This window comes from Marmota monax, unplaced genomic scaffold (assembly GCF_021218885.2).
Source record: "Marmota monax isolate L192 unplaced genomic scaffold, Marmota_monax_Labrador192_F-V1.1 WCK01_AAM20220418_F8-fsc00196, whole genome shotgun sequence".
In the NCBI taxonomy this organism is placed as follows: domain Eukaryota; kingdom Metazoa; phylum Chordata; class Mammalia; order Rodentia; family Sciuridae; genus Marmota; species Marmota monax.
In genome coordinates this window covers 487,299-508,015 of record NW_026694390.1, presented here as the reverse complement: position 1 = coordinate 508,015, position 20,717 = coordinate 487,299, and the positions used below count along the sequence as shown (strand labels likewise).

At 43.2% G+C, this 20,717-nt stretch overlaps 1 long non-coding RNA gene across 1 annotated transcript; it reads right to left on the bottom strand.

Moving 5' to 3' along the window:
- Positions 1 to 276: 276 nt before the first annotated feature.
- Positions 277 to 6,641, bottom strand: LOC131425073 (uncharacterized). The gene is made up of 3 exons (XR_009228930.1): positions 6,459 to 6,641; positions 1,660 to 4,279; positions 277 to 1,031 (listed from the first exon to the last, which is right to left on the bottom strand). It is a non-coding gene; the product is annotated as an uncharacterized LOC131425073 (long non-coding RNA).
- Between the last annotated feature and the right edge of the window lie 14,076 nt (positions 6,642 to 20,717).

Here is a 20,717-nt window from a genome sequence, read left to right as displayed (position 1 = left end):
TTGGGCTTGGAGCTCCTACAAGTGCCAAGTTGTGGGCTGGACAGCAGGAGACAGAGGCAGGTCAGCAGGGCCTCCTCAGGGAGCTGCAGTCCAGTGGTAAGAGAAGCCTTCCGCACCGAACGGGGCACTATAATAGGATTTGGCATAATGGGATTTGACCCGCATTATCCTTGAACTCCTTAGGCCTGGACCTGCAGAGTGCTTTTTGTAGCTGAAATTGAAACAGTAAAACAATTTGTGGCACGAGGAGTGAATGTCTTGGGGAACATTTGGAGGGCTTTAGTGTTTCCTGAGGGCTTTCACTATCTCATTTTATTCATTCTGTTAAATGAGCAATAATCCCATTTTCCTGGTGGGGCCTCTAATGCTCATAGAAAATAAGAGTCTGAGAGTCCCACAGGCTGGGGCAAAGGAGGGGCAAGTCTGGAGCAAAGGTCTCTGGAGCCTGTTTCCCAGCTTGTCACACAGCGGCTCAGATAGGGTAGGGAAAATGGGCACTGAGGATACTGAATAGCAAACATTCATTTGGATCCCATGTGATCTTCCAGTGAACTTGAGACCAGTCTCATGGTCTCCTCTTGAGAGCTCTAACTGAGGCCCAGAGGGATGAAATGAGTGGTCCAAAGACCATATCCACAAAGCTCAAGAAAGTTCCTGAAGAATGTCCTTAAACTCCTTGAAGTCATCTGTAAAATGATTTGTTTGCATTTCTGTCCCTTTGACAGATCTCAGTTAAGAGCCACTCATTTAAGCTGAGGCCTTTTTGATTCCAAAGTCTGTGCCCTGAGGCTCAATCCACTGGATACTGGTTAAAAGAGCATCCTTTAAAGTAAAACTCACAGAAGATCTGCATCCATATCCTGGCTTTACTACTGACAGGCTGTGAAACCTCATTTCCATATGTGCAAAAGTGGGCTTCGTTTGTTCCACAAATACATTATGGAGCCCGGGCTCTGATTCAGCCACTGCCCCAGATGCTGAGGGCACAGCAATGAATTAAACAATGTTCCTTCTGTTCTTAATCTTATATTCTGTGAAGGGAAAAAGACAATAAACAGAGTATGTCAAATTTTGATTAATGCCATGAAGAAAAACAAAGCGGAATAAGGGGGCCAGCTGTCTTGTACTGGGGAGGCTGGGCTATTATTTTTTTATCAGATGGTCAGAGAACCTTCTCTGTTGGCCATTTAACCAGAGACCTGAGTGAAGGGAGGGAGTTGCATGGCTTTTAGGAGAAAGAACCTGCTAAAGTCAAAGGGGAGAAAATGATATGTGGGGAAGGTGAAGAGCTCCTTGTGCCCCACGGAAAGAAATTGAAAATCCTTAAACTGACATTCAAATCTTACTCAATCTGGCTCCAAATTAATTTCTGACCCTCCTCTGGGTTTACTTGCTCATTCCTCATGGTTCTGCTTCAGACTTTTTTTCTTTATTGCCTAAGAAATGAGGCCAACTCATTTAACATACCCTCACCAGTACCCACTGTGGGCTCTCTGGTGGGGAGGGAGGATGATACGGTGTCACGAGTGGTTACTATAGACTCCGTCTGAGGCGCAGTTACATTCAACCAAATTCACTTTATTCATTCTCATCACACTTCAGAGACATCCTAATTTTAAGTCCTAACTGAGGCTACACCCAAGGGTCCTAGACACTTACCTGTGACGTGACTCAGGTGTGATGGAGTTCCGGGTCACTGGAACTCCATCTGGGCCAGAGGAGTCTGGTGCAGGGGAACAACAGCAACGGAGGTCTCAGTCTTTCTGTCCAGGTCTGTTAGTCCTGCTGACCTCCAGAAGTCTGGGTTTTTAAGTCCTAGTTCAGTTGTGCTTGCAGCTAATAACTGGATGAGGTCTGGGGTGCACTCCCCAGGTGTAGACTCTAACAATACTAATTTAAGTCTGTTTAGTTCTGCAGTTTATCCAGTATTGCGGTTTACATTGCATCATGGGCTAATTGCTTATAGTCATCTACTTATTCACTCAACACACACACACTAATTAATATGATCAACAGTCAATAATCCCATAATATTTCTGGTGCTCATATCATAAGGGCATTACTAATTTCAATAGAGTCAAATGAATACCACAAGATGGGACTAACCCAGGACTACAGGAGTACAGAAGAGTAAGTAACTGGCTTTGTCTGAGAGAGAGAGAGGTGCTTGTCAGAGAGAGAGGTGCTTGTCAAAGAGAGAGGCTTCAGTGAAGAGGAGCATGTGCATAGACAGGTAGGAGTTTACCATGTGATTATAAAGCAAGAATTAGATAGGATATTCTGGGAAGTACTAACTGCAGAGAGCATCCTAGTTAGGAAATCACCAATTTTTAGCAGTTAGATATACTTTGCTATTTTATACCCACACTGTGGGACAAACAGAGTTAACACATAACTATCTACAAAGTCCAGCCAGGTGAATAAGTCCTGCTGGCTCAGCAGTAACCAGGGTAGCTGGACAGTAAGTGACCTGCCTTAAGGAAAATAGTTGATTCTGACTGTGGGAGTATAGGCTCACTGCTGGTTGGATACATGCTGTAAAATTCATTCTATTTAAGTTTATATTTTGATGAGTTTTGTCAAAAAACACACAGCTGTGCAACTATTATGATAATCAAGACTAGAAAGTTCTGTCACCTCTGAAATTTCTTCATGCCCCTTTAGAGTCCCTAGTCCTTTCTCCCTCAGCCTCTGGACACTACTGATCTGTTTTCTGTCCCTGTGGTTTTGCCTTTGCAGGAATGTTATGTAAACAGAACCATGGTATGCAGCCTTTTGTGTCTGGATGCTTTCACTTAACCTAATGCATTGGAGTTCATTCAGGTAGTTAGTCTTCCATTACTGAGCACTAACCCACTGAAGACGCCCAGCGCTTGGTTTATCCACTCCCTGGTTGAAGGACATTAGGATTGTTTTTTAGCATTTGGTGACTACAGATATAGTCACTATTTATGAACATTTGTAGGCAGGTTGTGTTTGAATCTGGGTTTTCATTTCACTTGGGTGAATAAAAGTGGAATTGCTGGGTCGTATAAGTCTATGTTTAACTTTGTAAGAAACTGCCAAATTATTTTCCAGAGTGGCTGTTTGTACCATGTTGCACACCCACCTGCATGTGTAAGAGTTCCAATTACTGGGCATCTTTGTCAACACTTGGCTTCGACAGTATTTTAAAAATATTTATTTATTTAGCAGTACTGGAGATTGAACCCAGGGGTGCTCTACCTCTGAACTACACCCCCAGCCCTTTTTATTTTTTATTTTGAGACCAGGTCTCTCTTAAAGTGCCCAGGCTGGCCTCCCACTTGTGATCCCCCTGCCTGAGCCTCCCAAATGGATTATAGCTGGGTGCCACCGTGCCTGGCCCGTCACTGTTTTTTTAAAGGCCATTCTAATAGGTATGTAGTATGCTTTTATTGTAGTTTTTAATTTGTCTTTCCTAAAAACTAATTATGTTGAACATCTTTTCATGTGCTTATTAACCATCTGTGTGTCTTCTCTGGTGATGGGTCTACTTGAAATTCTGTCTTTGTTTTTCTAGTTGAATTTTGAGGGTTCTTTTTCGGTAACAGTTTTATTGAGATATAATTAGCATACCATAAATTTACTCATTTAAAATGTACAGTTGAATGGTTTTTAGTATATTCATGGAGTCATGCAATCACTGCCACAACTCATTTTAAAACATTTCATCCACTTGAGAAGAAACCTCATCCCCTTCAGCTATGACCTCCCAGTGCCCCATGACTCCCCTTCTGGCCCTAGCCCTATGCAACTATATTTGCCTTTTGTCTGTATGTGGATTAGACTGTTACAGACATTTCATATAAATGGAAATTTATAATCTGCAGTCTTTTGTGACATGAAGGTTATTTATATACGAATGTACATGAATATTCTGGGTATGAATATTTTTAACAATCAAATTCTGCATGTCATTTGCAAATGCTTCCCAAGTCTGTGATTTGTTTTCCATTTTTTTTTTATCAGTGCATTATAGTTGTATATAATGTTGGGATTCATTGTTACATATTCACATTGTTACAGTTCACAAAATAATAATGTAATATGGCCATCATCCCTCCCCAGCCTTTCCCCTTTCCATCCTCCTGGTCCTTTTCTTCTACTTTACTGCTCTCCCTTTGATTTTCATGAGATACCCCCTACCTTACTTTTCCTTTTCCTCTCAAGCTTCCACATAGGAGAGAAAACATGATCCTTCCCTTTTGAGTTCTGCTTATTTCACTTAACATGAGGGTCTCAAGTTCCAGGCATTTTCCTGCAGATGAGATGATTTTATTTTTCTTCATGGCTGAATAAAACTCCATTGTGTATATATCACATTTTCTTTATCCATTCATCCAGTGGTGGATGCCTAGGCTGATTTCATAGTTTGCATATTGTGAATTGTGCTGCTATAAATATGGGTGTGCATGTATCACCATAGTATGATGACTTTAGTTCTTTAGGATAAACACTGAGAAGTAGTATACCTGGGTCACATTGTGGTTCCATTCCTAGTCTTTTGAGGAACCTCCATATTGAAGTCTGATATATATATATATAAAACTTAGTTTTAGGTGGACACAGTATCTTTATTTTACATCTATTTGGTGCTGAGGATCGAACCCAGTGCCTCATGCATGGTAGGTGAACACTCTACCACTGCGCCACAATCCCAGCCCCAGAAGTCTGTGGTTTTTATTTTCATTCTCTTAGCAGTGTCTTTTGAAGAGCAGAGATTCTTAATTTTGATGAAATACAATTTATCAACATTTGATAATATATGTTTAGGTATGCAGACATTGTATTAAATTCCTAAAGTTTGGACCATGAAGGTCTTCCAAAGGCCTATGTGTTAAAGGCTTGGTCATTAGGTGGTGCTTTTGGGAGGGGTTGGAACCTTCAGGGAGAGGTCCTCAGATCACTGGGGGAGTGTTCTTGAAGGGGATTTTGGGATTGTCTCTTCCTCATTCTCTTTGCTTCCTGGCTTTTGATCGAACGGTTTTGCTCTGCCACATGCTCCCACCATGATGTGTCTGTCACCTTGCCACAGGCCCAAAATAATGGGTCCAATTGGTTAGAAACTGAAAACTCAAAAAATGTAACCAAAATAAACCATTTCTCTTTGTAAGTTAATTATCTCAAATATTTTGTTACAATGATGGGAAGCTAACACAAAATATAATGAGAACTCTTGAATATGTTGTATACTAACGTTTAACATTTTGGAGCTGGCCAACACAGTTTCTTCTGCCATTTGCTTGGTTGTCAGCAAGTTTGACACTAAAGTCTCTCCTGTTATGTCTGTGTAACTCTAGAGAATCCTGAAATTGAAGAACAACTACAACAACAAAACAAGTTTTCAAATACTGCCAACATTTCCAACTTCTATTCCTTGGCAACCTGGAGTTTTTCTTCATATTTGCATCTTACAAATGTTTAAAAATTTTGCAGCTTAAAAAGATCAGTTCCGGGATTGAAATACAACTGTGTATCATCCATAATGTCTAATTTCTTATTCTTTTTGATCTATCTTTTGATTATCTTTTGATCTATCTTTCCTTGTTCGCAGTGATAGATTTATTCTGTCATTCAGAACTGGAATGTCTCCTTAGCTCATGGCTCTACTGGAAGGCAGGGGAACCTTTAGGAGGTAGATCCTAATGGAAGGAAGTTAGGTCATTAGGACCACGGCTCCTCTTCTTCCTCTGTGTTTGCTTCCTGGCCATCATGAGGTGAACAACCCTCTTCTGCCATATGTTCTTGCCATGATATATTATGCCACCACAGGCTCAAAGCCACAGCACCAAATGACCATGGACTGACACCTATGAAACTTTGAGCCAAAATAAACCTTTCTTCCTTATAAGTTTATTATCTCAGTTAATTTTGTTACAGTGACACAAAACTGACTAACAAACTGTAAAGAAGTCAATATCACAGATTTTATGGTAGAGAGATCAAAACGAGTATCATTTCCCTTTTCCAGCCAAGAAAGATTACATTTCCTAGAGTCTTTTGCATTTGAAGTGAGGCATGTCACTGGATCCTAAGGGCCACTGGGATGTGGGCAGAAGTGGTGTATACTCTTTCTTCCCCTTCCATGGAAGCTAGAGCTTTATTCTGATAGAACCACAAGTGGTAAGAGGGTGGATATCTGGATCACTGGTTGGAGAGATGGAGGAGATCTGCCAAGAAGAGTTCCTTGAGTTGCCCTGAACCGTGTGGCATGAGGAAGAAACCAATCTTTGTGCTGAGATGTTGGGTTTACTTGTTCTTATAGCAAATCCTGATCTGTCTTAATACTGAATTAAACAAATTAAACAAAGTTTCTAATAAAACATAGTTTTTATCTATTCTATATTGGGTTTCATACATTATTTATTTTTTTAAGCTTTACATACATACATTATTTATTAAAGAGCAAAAAAAAATTCTGCTGCTATAAAACTTACCAGAATCAATGGTTGAGTTTAAATCTTAGAGATGGGAGAACTCACGGCTTTAGAGAAGGGACTTCTCTAGTGTGACACAGCAATGGAAGGGTTAGAATCCAGCATAGGTACATCTGTAGTTTTAGCCTGCCCTTGCTTTTGGTCAAATTTTCTCATCTTCCTGTTCAGGTCATTTGCTTCATGCAGGACTCACCCTCATGTCTCAGCTCCAGGTCTGGTTAATCCACATAACCTATCACCCAGGCTTCAGTGATTGGCTTATGACAGACATATGACACAGACTGGGCCAATCACAGCTAGTTCCAGGGTTTTTGCTGGAACTCCATGGACTGTTCAATCAATAAGCTACATCTTTAGCTTTAGTTGAGAATGAAGTGAACAGTGAAAAAGCAGAACTGAGAATGGAGAAAGATAGAGGTGTTTGATCTAGCCATTCCTCAAGTTTCAGCTTTTAGTCACACAAATCAATAAATCTTCTTTTTGTTTCTGCAAGTTTTGATGGATGTTTGGTCCCTTGATCTGGAACTACCCTGATGTGTAGAGTCTAATTTGTGCTTCTTCCATTAAGGGATAGCAGTTACTGTATTTTTCTATTTACTGACAAGAAAATAAAGGCTCAGTTCTTTTGTAATCAAATAGCTCAAGTCTTACAGGATTCAAGGTTTGGTGACTCCCCTTTTGTCTTGGGTATGCCCCACATGGGAACTCCTCATTACTTCTAGTTCTGCCCTAGTACAGATATACTCGACCCCACATTTCATGAAGGAGAGTTGAACATGATATCCACCACAGAGTAGATATTAAACATTGATGAAATGAAAGAGATGAAAGAGAGAACCTCCTACAAAAAATGAATGAAGTGTGTGTTGAAGCAGTTCACTGGAATGAGATATATAAATGACGCACACCTTAAAGATACTTCACTAACAATGCAACTAATACAGATACTGTCTTCCACCCATGAGTTTGTCAAAGAGCTAAAGGATGGAGGATTAGCACTTTCCTGGCTTGCCAGTATAGGAGGATAAGGTGGCCCAGCCTTTTTGGAGGGTAATTTGGCAACGTCTGCTAAATGTAAAAATGTACAAGATATTCACCCGTTGACTTGGAATTTATTCTACAAATAAACTCCAGCAAATATACAAAGATGCAAGTAAAAGGCCATTTGGTAGAGAATTATTTGCAATAGTAAAAACTGGAACCGATGCCCATTAAAAAGGAACAATCTCTATGAATCACAGTACATCCAAACCACGGAATAAATTTCTGCTGCTAAAAATAATGAGGTAGTCCTGGATGTACGGGGGTGGAAAGGTGTCCAGGGTATACTATGTTGTTAGGGGAAAACAGGATGTGTGATCCGATGCTATTTATGTTGAAATGAAAATGAAATCTTACCAAAGTTAAGAAGAACATAATTTGGGAAAGTAGGACTAGGGAGTCAGGGGACTTTAATTTTCAACTAATTAATCTTTTACGATTTGATTTTTAAAATTATGAACATATATTAGGATTTTGTTTATTCATTTGAATATCTAATAATGTACCAGGTGAAAAAATTCAGAAGGCACAAAGGGAGATGTGTGCAGTTCTTCAGTTATGTCCAACTATCTGATGCAGAATTCTTTTTTTTTTTTTTTTTTCAGTACTGGGGATTGAACCCATATTACAGAATTGATTTCTAACACATGGGTGTTATTTTGAGGAGGAGGAGGAGGAGAAATGAGTGAGAAAGGGTGGAGGTCCTTGGCAGATATTGCTCTGGGGTGGACTGCCCTTCTTAGGATCCTTCTTTGTCTTCGATTTCTGGGCATCAGGATTCTACGGATTCTGTGAAGTACTGGGGGAAGACCTGGGGGAAGGCCTTGGGGATGCCCTGCCGGTGGCTCCTGGCTGTTTCTCTGGGTCCTGTACCCCAGGACACCAGGGAGTGGGCACCGAAGTCTCCTGGGACCAGCCCCCTTCCTGCCAGCTCCCTGGTGATGCCCAAACACTCATTAGGCAAGACAGGTCTGTAAGCAAATATTTACCCCTGTGCAGCTGCGGGCTGCAGGTGCAGGCCAGAGTCCTGTTTACCTAGTGTTGAGCCAGGCAGGCACTGTCTGTTTGCTAAGCTCCCTTCCTGACCTGGCTCAGATTCCTGCCTGGGAGGAAGCTGAGGCAGGAGGGGATGTACCATGTGAGAAGTTAGGAGGTGCTGCCCTGGCAGCCAAGCCTTGCAAGGGCCTCACTGTCAAGACCAGACTCCTGATGTGGCCTATAGGGCCATGAGCTTTCTCCTTCCTCTCTTCCCTTGCAACCTTCCCATATGCTCTTTGCTAGGGGTGAGGCATCCCCCACCTCTTTGGGCTGGCTCCTGCTCATTCTTGAGTCTGAGCTTCAATACGGTCTCTTTGATCCCCTCCTCACTCCAGAGTATTTGGGCTTACTATGAACCACTGTTATGACCTCCACAATTTACCTCCATGATAATTGTGGTTGTCCTTCAGTATCCATAGAGGACTGGTTCCAGGGCTCCCTGCCAACACCAGAATCCATGGATGCTCAATTCCCTTCTCTAAAATGATGTAGAATTTGCCTATAACCCCCCCACACCCACATCTTCCTGTATGGGCCTCTCAAAGGTCAGGCAAGTGCTCTACCATTGAGTTTCAGTCCCCTCAGCCCCTGTAATCATCTCTAGGTTATTTATAATACCTAACACAATGTAAATGCAATGGAAATAGTTGTACTGTATCATTTAGGGAATAATGACAAAGAAAAAGTTTGTACATGTTTAATAAGACACAATTTTTTTGTAATATTTTGGACCTTCAGTTGTTTACTCCATAAATGCAGAACCCACGGATATGGAGGGGTGACCTTATTTATTTTTCCACCATTACCTAGTTAATGTTTGCCTTCTCTGTTAGATACCAGATGGGCAGGAACAGGGGCAGTTGTGTTCATTCCTGTTTCCCCAGCACCTCCCAGAGAGCCTGGCATGCCATTTGTTAAGTGTCTGTCTGAGTGAGGCCAGGTCAAGGGAATCACAGCGGCAAAGGCCTAGAGGTGTGACCAAGGGGTAGAGAGGGAGTGGGGAGCCAGGCCGTATGGTGGTAGTTGCGGGGTGAACTGAGGCTGGAAAGTTACAAAAGACCGTGAATGTTATGCCAGGGAGTTTGAGTTTTATCTAGTCAGCAATGGGAAATTACGCAAATAATACAACAGATGAGAAAGTGATGAATCAAAGCTCCAAGTTGAACAGTATAAAGTCTACCAGGCCCTGTGTCATCCGCCGTCTCTGCCAGCCTTCTTTTCCCTTCTTCTCTCTCCCCTTACTCCAGCCACACTGGTTTCATTGCTGTTTCTTGAACAAAACAGATATACTCCACCCTTGGGGCCTGTTATGGTCTGAATGTTTCTGTCCTCCCCAGCCCCTCAAATCCCCATGTTGGAAACTACTCTCTCAGGTGATGGTATTAGGAGGCAGGCATTTGGGAGTGGCTAGGTCATGAGGGTGGAGCCCTCATGAATGTGATTAGCATCCTTATATAAAGAGGCCCCAGAGAGCTGCCTGGACCCTTCTACTCTTTTTTTTTTTTTTTTAAGTATTTATTTTTTAATTGTAGTTGGACCCATTCCTTTATCTTATTTATTTTTACGTGGTGCTAAGGATCGAACCCAGGGCCTTGCATGCGCTAGGCAAGCGCTCTACTGCTGAGCCACAACTCCAGCCTGACCCTTCTAAAAGTGGTCTCTTACCAGACTCTCAATCTGTTAGTGCCTTGATCTTAGATTTCTCAGCTTCCAGAACTGTTAACAACAAATTTCTGTTTCTAAGTGCTATGGTTTGAATGTGTCCCCAAATTTCTTGTGTTAGAAATAATCCCCAATTCAGCCATGTTGGGAGGTGGGCCCTTTAAGAGTCAATTAGTTCTAATGGCTCTTTCCCTCAGGTACATGAATGCTGTGTTGCCAAGTGGGTTCCTGATTCAAGGATCAAGTCTGTCTCTCCCTGCTCCTCTCTCTCTCTCCTGCCTTTCCACCTTCCTCCGAGAGATGATACAGCAGAAGGGCCCTCACTGGATGTGGGACCCTTGACCTTGGACACCAACTTCCAGAACTAAGAAGAAATAAAGCTATTTTCTTTATAAATCTCTGAGTACTTTGATATTCTGTTATAATAGCACAAAATTGGCTGACAATAAACTACCCATGTATGGTATTTTGTTATAGCAGCTTCCTTGGACCAAGACTGAACAGGCAGTTTTCTCTGTCTGGAATACTTTTCCCTCGGACATCATCTTGGTTTAAATCTCAGCTTCCAACATCATCTTACCAGAGAGACTTTCTGAGACACCCCGAAAAAAGAGCCTCCCTGCCCAGGGCCTCCTTATCTGCTTCTCTTTACTCTGTAACATTTGTATCTGTTTGTCTTTTGTCTGTCTTCTCCCCAGGGATGTCAACTCCAAGAATGCAGAAATGTCATCTCTCTTATTTCCTGCTGTATCCTCCCAGCCTAGAATGTGTACCTTTAGACTCAGTAAATGCTGTTGAATGAATGAATAAATGAATGTGTAATATTAAGCCAAGCTTCCCAGGTCCTGGAATGATGCTAAATGCTGCTTGCCTGGGCCCATCCCAGTCCTGTTTCCAGAGTCGTCACACAGCCATTAGCTCCTCTGATCTGCACATCAGCCAGGAGGTGAGTGCAGGACGGGGATTATGATCTGCCTTAAAAAATGATTAGGTATGGCACAAAAGTATCACGATCACACAGACAGAAACGAGGATGATGCCTGCAGGCTCATGATTTTAGCAAATCAATTTTGAAAATTTGATGTGTGGGAATTATGGCAAAGAGGAAAGAGTCTGCATTTTGAGGCAAGCTTCCCTGCATTCAATTCCCAGCTCAGCTATTTACTTATTCTGTGACCTGAGACCAATCAAGCCCTTCTATCAACCTTGGTTACCTCTTCTACAAAGCATAGATAATGTTCCCTTAAATAGGAACACTGCAGAAGGCATTTCAATATGAACATCCCCTGGAAAGCACCAGTTACTGTGTCTCCTTTTTGGTAACTGTAACTCCTTTTGGTCAATTGAGTCATGAGCTTTGCTTAATTGACTAGTTCTGGCCATGGTAACAGTAGCTTCTGTGTATTGATCAAGCTCAGTGTCAGGTCAAGCTAAACCTTCAACATACCCATGAGATGGTGCTTTGAACACTTGCATTGTGCAGGTGAGGTTAAGTTATTTCCTCAAAGCCACACAGCCCCCATGAGTAGAAAAGTTGGAATTGGAAGCCAAGTTATCAAATCTGAGAGCTTTCAACATTTTGTGTTGGGGTAGAATTTCTGTCTCCATTTCATAGATGGGGAAAATGAGGCTTGGGAAATCCAGCCACTTTTCTTGAGCAACAATAGGCAGACCTGGGATGAGTCAGAATGCAAGTCTACTTATTTCTGACCTGTGCTTTCTTGCATTCTGCATCTCTTTGCACCTTGGGGAAGTATCTATGTGTCTAATTTTTCCTGAACTGGGGACAATAAATGGCCAAGAAGGGAGTGACCCTCTAGTGTCTGTTTCATAGCCAGCTGGAAAAAAAAATCACTGGTGAGCAGAGGAAACCTATTTCTATTCCATAAACTTCTCTTCTCTTTCTTTCTCTTCCATCTCTCTCCCCACTCCCCTTACTTTGCCTCCCCACAGAGCTCTGTACTAATTAATCAGCAGACATCAGAGGCTCCAGCTGGGACCAAGTGGGCTGGACTCATTAGTGCAGAATGACATTAATATCAAAAAAATTTTTGAGACAAACACAGTGATTCAGGATAGGCATCTGTGTAGAGCTGGCTCAGAAGCTGGTGTGGGCAAAGGAACTATGGTGAGAGGCAGAGAGGGAGCCATGCAGACAGGTCAGGTCTCCAAGATGTCCAGAAGGAAGAGGGGCCAAACAACTGTGATTTGGACAGAGTCCCTGTCCCCTAATGCTATCTGATTTGTTCCTCCCTTCTACTCTGGAGGCCTCCAAGGGCTGTGCAAAAATGAATCAGGAAATATAACGTTCTCTACCAGCCCCATGGTCGTTGTAAATGTGGGCAAGTTGGAGAGGAAGTGCCATGAGAGGTGGCCTTTTGGGTTGAATGGGTTTGGCATGAGTCTCAGCTCCTTCCCCTTGTCCTTCCCTTTATCCTTCAGCAAATTGCTCCATCTCTTTGGAGTTCTGTCTCTTCTTCTGAACCAGGGAATGATAGCTGCGTCTCAGGGCAAGTGAGAGCCATGGGGGTGGACATGTTTTGTGGAACATGGACCAGAGAGGAGGGAATGGTAGTCTCATTTTCTTCTCCTTCTCATTTATCATGTTTTTCCCATAAGTGCTAAACCTCATACTCTTTACCTTCATACTCCGCCTCTCATAGGAATCGAAGCAGCCCCTGTAGGGAGGCTTAGAAGTGGAATTCTGCTTGTGTCTTCTGCTATTCCTCTCTTTGATGAGATGAATATTCAGGTACTCATTCATTTATTCATTCTGACCCCCCCAAAAAAAATTTTAGTTCCTGATACTGCTTTATTTGTTTGAGATTATTTTAATGGACAAATAAAAATTGTACGTATTTGTGGTATAAAATGTGATATTTTGGAATGTGTACACATCTTTGGGATGGCTAAATCAATGTAATTAACATGCATTGCCTCATATACTTATCTTTTTTTTTTGGTGAGAACACTTAAAATCTGATCTCTTAGCAATTTTCAAAAATACAATAATACATTGTTATGATCTGTAGTCGCCATGTTGCATAATGGATCTCTTGAATTTATTCCTCCCATCTCACTGAAATATTGTATTCACTGGCCAACATCTCCTCAGTCCTCCCGTAGCCCCCATCCTAGCTCCTGCTAACCACTATTTTACTCTCTGCTTCTATGAATTTGACTTTTTCAGATTCTATATATAAATGTGAAAATCATGTGGTATTTGCCTTTCTGTGCCCAGCTTATTTCACTTAACATAATGTCTTTAAAATTCAATTTTAGGGGTGGGGTTGTGGCTCAGCGGTAGTGCGCTCGCCTCGCACGTGCAAGACCCTGGGTTCGACCCTCAGCACCACATAAAATTAAATGGATAAAATAAAGGTATTGTGCCCAACTACAACTAAAAAGTAAATATATAGGAAAATTCAAGTTTAACTGGGCATCTCACATTTTATTTTGCTCAGTTGGACCACACACAGCCCACATGGACTTGTGGCTCTACTCTGAGATGGAAGACTCCGGAGGGTTAAGCCTGAAGATGAAAGGGATGCGGCCATTTTTAAAGGGGTCCTCTATATGGTGTCTAGATTGTATCAGGCAAGGGTAGAAAATGGGTCCCTGTGGGAGGTGGGAGATGGCATTGGTGTATCAGGGTGGCAGCTTGAAGTGTGGAGGCCTCTGGACGTGTTTTGAAGACTGAACTGATCCCATATACTAATGGGTTGGTTGTGGGGTGCTGGGGAGAAAAAAAGCTCAAGGAGGACTCCTTGAGGAGGCCTTCGGCCTGAGCAACTGGAAAGATCATAGGAAAATCCTATGTGTGTTTATGTGCCTGGTTTGGGACACATTATTAAGAGATGCTTAGAAAACCAGGAAGAGACAACCAGGTAAGCAGTGGGGTCCATGGCCTGGAGCTGGGAAAGACTTTACTCATTTGGTCAACATCAGACGTGTCATCTAAAGCCAGGCAGGCAGCTGAGAGCCCCAGGGAGGTGTGTAGATAGACAGATGACCTTTCTCCAAGCATCGTCAAAGTTTGAGAGTCTGTGGTGTGCTCAGAGTGTCATCAGGGATTGAATGTTGCTGTTAGGGCGATGTGTGAAAAGTGAGATTGTCTTGAGGACAGGAAGCTATGGGGGTGCTAGGCTGGGGAGCAACGTGGTAGATATGTGTTGTTAGAAAGGTCTCCCTGGAGCAGGATGGGGCTGAAAGGGCTGTGAGGGACTGTGGTACCAGCCCTAGCAAGGGGCGGTAAGACTTAATCCAGGACAGTGACAGGAACAGGGAGACGTGGTGAGGTGGGTTTGTATTTGGCACTGATGGGGCTGGGTGGCAGGATGGATGTGGGGAACAGGAAGACGGGTGCCCAGAGCCTTTGGGTGGCTCTCACTGGGCTTTGGTGGGCAAGGAAAAGAGGCCTCCGTATTTGTCTCCAAGGAGTGCAGAATGTCCCCACCCATCCCCCAGCACCTCACAGCCACTGTGCTTGTTAGCAAGGAACATTCCTCAGAGGGAGCATATGTGCTGTTATTTTTAGGTGATTAGTCGCACGTCGTGGAGTTTGTTTGCCAGTCGTGGGTAAACAAAAGCCATTTGTCAAAATGAGATGTTCATCCTGGTCCTCTTCGGCAGGCTAGTTGCCGCGCTGTGAATTTCTGTTGCATCAGCAGCCAGGCTAATTAGCTCCACAGCTCCTGAATAATAATGGTGGCGTTTACTCAGAGGTTTCTGCATGCCAGGAGTCATGCAAATGCCATCTCCCTGAAGCCACGTAAGAAGTGTGACTTATAGTCCTGCTTTGGAGCTGGGGAAAAGGAAGCTCAGGGAGGCGAAGCGACTGTCTCAAGGTCTCGCAGCTCGAATGCCCAGGCTCCAGGATCCTCCATCTCAGTGGCCTACAGCCCGGGATGGGTGAGGAGGCTTCTCTGTTCTTCCAGATTATGTTCCTTCCCCCATCTTATGAGCAGAACCTCAGCAATGTTGAGCTGCTTAGGTGATAATTGGACTGTCATTCTTTATGTTGAGCTCAAATCTGGCTGTGTGGATTCCATCCAGGGGATTCCCCAGTCCTTCCCCAAAGTCACTCAGAGAACTAGGGGAAGGGGAAACTCAAAGTATTATCATGGCCTCTGCTAAGGGGGCCAGGTGATAAACAGAGTTCTGGCATAGATCCAGCTCACAGTGGGTCAACTGGCCCCCGGTTCCACCCAGTGATCTCCAAATAAACAATACACAATTGGCCCTCCATGTCTGTGGATGCTACATGCATGGATCCCACAATCATAGATTGAAAACATTCAGAAAAAAAATTTTGTACTCAACACACACAGACTCTTTTTTTTCTCTGATCATAATTCCCTAAGCAATATAGTATAATAACTATTTGCATAGCATTTGCCTAGTATTAGGTATTATAAACAATCTAGTGTATGGGAGGATGTATGTGTTGGTTCTATGCAAATACCGTGCCATTTAATATAAACGCCTAAGCATCCTTAGGTTTTAGTATCCATGGGTGGGGGTGTGTGTCCTGGAAAAATTCTCCCTCCCCTGAGGATACTGAGGGAAGACTGTATTTGTTAAAGCAGCCTGAGTGGACTAAGACAGATGGCTTCTATTTTTCAGGGCTCCTTCAGTGGGGATCCCTACTGCTATTAAGTCCAGTTCTATAATGGCATTTCCTGCTACCAGCCCTGGCCCAGAGAGAAAAGCCGACAGTGAACTTCTAATTGTACATTTCTGACAGCCTGGGGTAGTACAAGTTGTTTGGTTCCTGTGTACAACATAGGCCTCCGTGGGGGCAGGGGTGAGGTACTGGCCTTACATAATAGATGTCCTTTGGTGTGCCCATTTCTTGAACCTTTTAATCCCTACTTCCATCATCTGCCATTGACACTTCTCACTTCTCCATTGCTTCTGTAAGCTTCTAGGAGTCATCTCTATAGTGAGTTTGCACCACCCCCTGGGGTGGGGGGCACTTATGAGAGTGTTAAATCCTGCACCTGGAGGAGAATATTCCAAAGTTGATAAATACTCCTTTTTTCAACCTCAGCCCTGGCCCTCTTCCATCCTATCCCATGTTCCTGCCGGTTGTGTTGACCAGGTCCTGCAGCTCCTTTGGAGTTCAGCTCCCATCTTTCTTTATCAGGCTCAATATGTCGGTAGTGGATTTATGTTGTGACTTAACCCTAGTCATTAGTGTAGTCTGTTTTCTGTTGTTATAACAGAATACCTGAGAGTGGATATCTTATAAAGAAATCAGGTTTATTCTGGCTCATGATTCTAGATGCCAGGAAGTCCAAGAGCATGGCACCAGCATCTGATCAGCTTCTGGTGAGTGCCTCATGCTGCTTCAACTCCTGGGGAGAAGCAGAAGGGCAAGTGATCACCTATAGAAGACAGAGGAGGGGTCAGGATTGCTTTATAACAGCATGCTCTTTTGGTAATAAATTTAGTCCTGTGAGAGGGAGGACTCACTCCCATGAGATGGCATTCATCCAATCTCTTGACCCAAACACCTCCCATTAGGCTCCACCTCCTGACACTGCCGTGTTAGGAATTTCAATGAGTTTTGGACAAGTCATACCATATTTAAACCATGATATTGGCCTAGTGGCCAGGAGGAGAAATGGGACAGATGCTGAGTGGGACACATGCTATCTTGTGCAGAGAGGCCCCTGTGTAGTTGTCAAGTGGGGAAGGTAGACGTCTTCTGAGGCTCACAGAGTTCAGAGGAATTGGGACAGTCAATATTTTGACAGAACTTCCACCCAGATGTTCGCATCCCATGTACCAGGGTTCCACTCTTTTTTAACCGGAGCCCTTGCCTTGGCCTGGCAGTCTGCCATGGTTGGAGTTGTACCTGTTTTGGAGACTGGATCTAGTTTCCACTTTGTCTGCCTTCCTGCTGTGTGGCATGAGAGCCCCTTTAAATGTCAACAGAAGGGCCTCCTGCGTTCCCAGATAGCCTTCATGGCTGATTAATCATACCCAACTCTTTGTTATCATTTTCCAGATCAACTGGGTTTAACAATAGGCACCCAACAGGATTGTTCTTAGAGTTACTCTTTCCCCTTATTTCTCAAGTATATCACACCAGTTAATGAATTCTCTTTCTCAGGGATAGGGGCTAGGCCAGGGGCTACCTGTGAAGGGCTTCTCATGGCCAACTGAGCAGCAGGTGGTTCAGCTCCAAACTCTCATCCCAGGGTCTTCTTTCCTGACACGCTTTAAGTTCCACCTGTGACAGGTTGGGCTCCTGAGAAGAAGGCTCTGTGATCGAGGTAGCATGAGGGTTTTATCTACCTCCCAACCCCCACCTTTTACTATGAATTAACGCCCGCATATCAGAGAAAACATTTGTCTTTGGTTCTTTGGGATTGGCTAATTTTGCTTAGCACGATATTTTCCAGTATCATCCATTTACAGACAAAGGCCATAATTTCATTCTTCTTTATGGCTGAGTAATATTCCATGGTGTATATCTACCACGGTTTCTTTATCCATTCATCTGTTGAAGGGCACCTAGGTTGGTTCCATAGCTTAGCTATTGTAAATTGAGCTGCTATAAATATTGATGTGACTGTGTTACTGTTAAGTCCTTTGGGTATAAAACTAGGAGTGGGATGACTGGGTCAAATGGTGGTCATTATGTACATAACAGGCAGTTATTTGAAGATATTTACAAGTGATAAAACTATAACTTAATCTAAGCAATGAAAAGAATGTACTGGTTCATGTGTTTAGGAAGATAACTTCAGGAATGGATGGATGCAGGAATTCAAAGGATGGATGCAGGAATTTGGGATGGGGATGTCTGTCTGTCTCTTTCCTCTCTCTCTGTCCTTCCCTCCACATATTGGCCTGTCTCTCTAAGTTTTCTGCTTTGGCCTCACTTCAGATACAGTCTGTCTTTGGGAAGCTAAGATGGCCCCCAACGGCTCCAGGCCCACATCTTGCCAGCTCAGCAACACAGGCAGAAGGAGTTGGTGAAGAAAACCCCAAGGATTAATAGCATTAGGATAAATTGTAGGGGAAGATGCTCATTGTTCCAGGACTGGGTTGGGTGCCTATCCCTAGACCTGGGGGGATGAGGTCAGCCCCTCCAGGTGGGAAATTAGAAGAAAGAGTTTTCCTAAAGAGAAATTGAGGTGCTGTAAAATCAAGGAGAGAAACTGCTGTTAGAAAAAGACACCCACTACCTCTCCTCCCTGAAAGAGGATGAAAGGGCCTGTCTGGACCTGCCTGTGTGGGCCATGTGCTAATTCAGGAATGTGGCTCACATTCTACATGTGAAGCTTGTCTGTGTTGCTGCCTGGAGACACTGCATAGCTCATGGGCCGTGTTTTGGGGGGTGCATAAAGCTGGACTCAGCGTCAAAGGAATCCCAGTTTCTCAGGGAAATGGAAGAAAAATATTTGGGGGTCAGACAGACTTGGATGAGATTTTTTATGACCTTGGGGCTAATCGTTTATTGTCACTAAGCCCCATCAGCAATCTTATCTGGAGAGGAACAGATTCTCGCTGTGAGAATGAAGCAAAGACGTGTAAAAATTATCTGGCACAGGGCCTGGTGCACTGTTTGTTCTCCACGTATTCAATACGCTAGTATTTTAAGTTGTACTTCTTGGCAAAAGAGATCATCTATTTGGGAAGTGGTGGTTTCCCTGGAAACAAGTTACTCTGCACAAAAGGTCAGGGACCTCTAAGGACGGGGACTCGCTTCTCTGACTTTTTCCCCTTCCAACCCACCCCGGGGTTTTCATCTGTCTTAAAACCGTTTTCCTCCTTTGGCTTAAGCTATTGATTTCTTGAAGTTCCACCAGATAGACACTATTTTTCGGCTCATGAATTTGGAATACTCAGATTCTCCGATGACCTCTTGGCTACAGATCCTTTGCTCCTTCTTCCCCTGGGAGTGAATTCTTATCTCTGGCCCTGGCACTGAGTTCATGTGGATTGGGAGCCACTCTGACTTCAATTTGTCTCTCAATTATTCCCTAGCCAGTACGTAATTATTAGCATCTACTTTTTCCAGCCCAGGTTTGGCCTCTCCCCAGTGAGGGAACAGTGTGGCTGAGAACCAGGCCACACTATGTTCCTGGAACAAGGCAGCGGAGGGGCTGGGTGGCTGAGGGGCAGTGCTAGGGTTTGGATGTGGTTTGTCTCCAAGGGCTCATGTGTCAGAGGCTTGGTGCACAATGCAATGTGTTCAGAGGTGGTAGAAACTTTAAGAGGCTGGGCCTGGCGGCCCCTCAACTTACTCTCACTTCCTGTCTCTCCCTCTTATTGTGTTCTGCTGTTGTGATGCCATCTGCTATAACCCAGCCAAGAGGGGCTCACCAAAAGGCTAATCAATGGAGCTGCCCAATCTGGGACTTTGAGCCTCTAAATTATGAACTAAACAAAATTCTTTAGAAAGCACCCAGCTTCAGGTATTTCATTACAGCAATAGAAAATGTCACACACTAATAACGGGAGCCAGGCCGGGTGAGCCAGGAGCAGCTCTAACTCTCAGGCATGCTCTCTTTGGCCTGCCAATGTTTAAAAACATTTTTTTTTACATTATCCTCACTGTATTCTTATATTAAATCTAGCATGAGATTAATTGCAAGATGGGCCTCTATTTTATTAAACACTAAGTAAAAAACAAAAAAACTCACAAACTCCGACATACCACAATTATAAGCTCGCCCGATCTTCAGTGATGTTAATATATAAATATATGTGCTTTTTAATGCGGTGAAATGCAATAATTACCAATATTTTAAAATTGGGAAAATAGTATGGAGGTTGGGATTGTGGCTCTGCGGTAGAGCGCTCGCCTAGCACAGGCAGGACCTGGGTTCGATCCTCAGCACCACATAAAAATAAAGGCATTGTGTTGTGTCCATCTACACCTAAAAAATAAATATTTTTAAAAAAAGAATGAATGAAAAGAAGACCAGGACCATATGATTCACTTACATGAGATAGTAGAATAGTCATATTCACAGAGACAAAGTAGAATGGTGGTTGCCAGGCGCTGAGGAGCAGGGGTGGGAGTTGATGGCTCATGGGTACAGAGTTTCAGGTTTGTAAGATGAAAAGAGTCCTAGAGCTGGATGGTGGATGGTTGTACAACAATGTGAATGTACCTACTGCCATGGTACAACTAGAAATGGTTCCGATGGTACATTTTATACTGTGCATATTTTACCATAATAAAAATATTACCAATTGAAAAGTCATATATTTTAAAAATTCAGCCATTTCACACTAAACTCCTGTATTCTGGTTTCTTCTGAACTCCAGCGAAACAGGGTCCATGTCTTTGCACAGTAACAGTCAACTGAAAAGGAATGGGCTTCCTTCTTTTGTTATTTAAAATCTCTTTTTTTATATACCTTAATTTTATTTATTTATTTTTTTATGTGATGCTGAGGATCGAACCCAGGGCCCCCAATGTGCTAGGTGAACACTCTACCACTGAGCCACTACCCCAGCCCCTAAAATCTCTTTATTTTAAATAAATAATAT